We start from the raw sequence: 2,986 nt of genomic DNA on the forward strand, positions 1-2,986 counted from the left end.
ACCAACCAAAATGAAAATGTGCCTCATTCGACTTGTCTGGATGTGTTTGAGATGCACACAGATGAGCCTTTGGAAATGCAGCAAACGTCATTATTCCACGGATCACGTGGGAAAAACTAATCAGTTCATTCTTTTTTCACAAAATCCAGTTGAAACACCAAAATAAAGTGACAGTAGCTGTTAATATTATGTGTCATCCACACAGATGAGTTAAAAAGTAATTTTGAAAAAAGGTAAAAATGAGACTAAGGTTTGTAAACTGATTTTCTTTTTAGAAAACTGATCATAGATAAAATGATAATGTAAATATCAATCAAACCATCAACATATCCTGAGATTGATTCATATATTTATTATTTTGTATATTTTATTTATATTTTAGACTTACATTGATAAATTAAAAGCATCTGTGATTTGAACATTATATTGACATGTTGATGCTGACTACAGTAAATACAGTCCTGTATGTATTTTCTAATCATCTGAGTGAACACTTGGCCGGTCCTCCTGAGTCCTGGCATATAAGATCCCTCTCAGAAGACACATACTTAATTTGTTATCTCCCCAGCAGGCTGCAGGCCTCTGGCTAACATGGTGGCTGGGAAATAAATGACACAGAGGGGAGACAGCCCCTCAGTCTTGTAACCCGCAGGCCTTCACATAAATAGCTTTCAACTAGGGGATCAATAATGTTAAGTTGTGATTAAATAGATTATTACATTCAAAATGAACCACCCCAGGGGCATACACATGTTTATGGAATAGCTAAACACTCTCCAAATCTTAACTGGAAAGGCTGTGGACTATTTTGTGGTCTGTATTTGTTTCAAATATAAACCATGCAGTCATTGGCAAATAGAAACGAATGCAGCGTAAAGGAGGGCAGTGAGATCCAGAGATTAAATATGACTTCCTTAAATAGACTAGAAAAAAATAATATATAGGTAGATCTATTCTGTTAAATCTCCCTCTGATAAATCACCCTGAGAGTTGGGCTGGCCTTAATGAGTTGGTTCTCAGCCCATCTAAGTCACATGATTAGATGATGTGATTACTTTTTTTCTGATGCTTTTCATCCTTACTCTATTTATCAGACTTCGTTCAGGTGTGAAAAGGGACTGAAATGCCGCTGGTACCTTCATTTTTAAAAAGTGACCAGGAATGATTGCAGTCAGGAACCCAAGGCTTTGGAATAGTTGAGGTGACGTGCCTCTAGGCATATTTCTCTTTTCAAATAAGATTTTTCCTCAACAAATACTTTTTTTAACTTCCGAATTCAATTTCATTACTAAAATATAAAACATACATTAAGATACTCATTTTATTTTGATATTTTGAAGTATTGCTCCGGTTTTAAAAAATTAATCTGAACTTTTTTGAGTAATGGTGAGTCCAAAAGTTTTTGGTAAGCTAACTGTAGAGGAGACTTTTGGTCTACGCCACTATTTTTGTTACTCTATGCCATCACAGGTAACATACGGGAATGTCAGTGTCAAAGCTTACATTAGCAAATGTCAGTGGAGGTGTGTGTCCATGAGAGAGATGTGCTGCAGTCAGGGGAAGAAGTCACTAACTCCTCAGTCAAACTCTGTGGAAGTGATTGAATTTGCTCGAAAAAACAATGTTGTTTGTGTTGAGTGTTTTTATGTTTTGAGAACGTAATTATCTCTAATTCGGAAAAACAGAAAAAAAATGTTTTCAAGTCAAAGTAAAAAAGGCCTTGGAGTACACACATCAAAACAACACGTAGAAAGGGAGCACCTCCTTTCTACATGTCCTACATGTTTCTACATTTTAATTCACTAATTCACATTCACTAATTTCTCCCCATCGATACATTTTCTTCAACACCTGCGCTTCCTTTTTCATACAACCCAATTATTTTTGTTGTTGTTGTTTTTGTTGTTTAAGGGCCAATAGACATGAAATAGTGGAGAGAGATGGTGGAGTGACGGGCGGCCATGTGGCAGCACCCCTGGAGCTTGGTGCCTTGCTCGAGGGCACCTCAGCATTGCCCAGGAGGTGAACTGACTCCAGCTGCTAAGTCCTTGTAGACTGAGCTGCTGCCTGGCTCGGTAATTTATTGACAGAAATTGATAAACTGTTTCATGCATTACTCAGCTTTGACTCCATTAATGCCCATCTCTGTTCTTCTCACATGCTTTCTTGTTTTTATACACGAGTAGATTTTACACATAGCCCAGATCTTTTTCTTCTGAGCCTTTGTTTTACCAACACAACTCCAAAATCTAATATGCTCTACAAGATTAATCCATTTCTGATGCCCCCGCTTATTCTTCCAGAATAATGGGACCCTGGTTCCTTTTCTGTTCTCTCTTGTGCTCCCTTTCTTTCTCTTTGTGTGTGTGTGTGTGTGTGTGTGTGCGTGCGTGCGTGCGTGTGTGTGTGTGTGTGAGGGAGAGACAGCCAGAGATTCTTCCATACAGCCCTTTCCAAATCTATTTGAGTTCACACAGAAGTTAATTTATTAAATCTCAAATTGGCCTTTTTATTATGTATGCTTATAAAGATTCTAATAGAGATGTGAAGTAATGAAATTCTGTGTTCTTGAAAAGCTCATGAATCTCTATATCTTAGCTTTTTCATAGAAACCCTGTTCTAATTGAGTCTGTTTTATAGTGCTGCCGTAAAAATATTCATTCAGATTAATTATTAAATATTACGTTGCTTAACTCCCTTCTCATTAAATCTGTTCATTGTAAAGAAAATGATTATTAAATGAGTAGAATTAGCACCAATAGAAAGTAATTAAAGGATTGCAGCATTACGTCAGGTGATCCTTTTTGCTAGGCCAAAATAGTTCCAATATCATGTGTGATGGGAGTGGAGGAGATGGGTGGTGTGGCATAATGGAAAGTTGTCATAGAGAAGAGGTGGTGTGCTGATAAGTGGCAGATAGAGGTTTTACACTTGGCCGGAGCATATCGGTAATAGCTCCAGGAACGGCAGCGTATTGACTCCAGTC

The sequence above is a fragment of the Antennarius striatus genome, chromosome 20 (genome assembly GCF_040054535.1).
Source record: "Antennarius striatus isolate MH-2024 chromosome 20, ASM4005453v1, whole genome shotgun sequence".
In the NCBI taxonomy this organism is placed as follows: Eukaryota; Metazoa; Chordata; class Actinopteri; order Lophiiformes; family Antennariidae; genus Antennarius; species Antennarius striatus.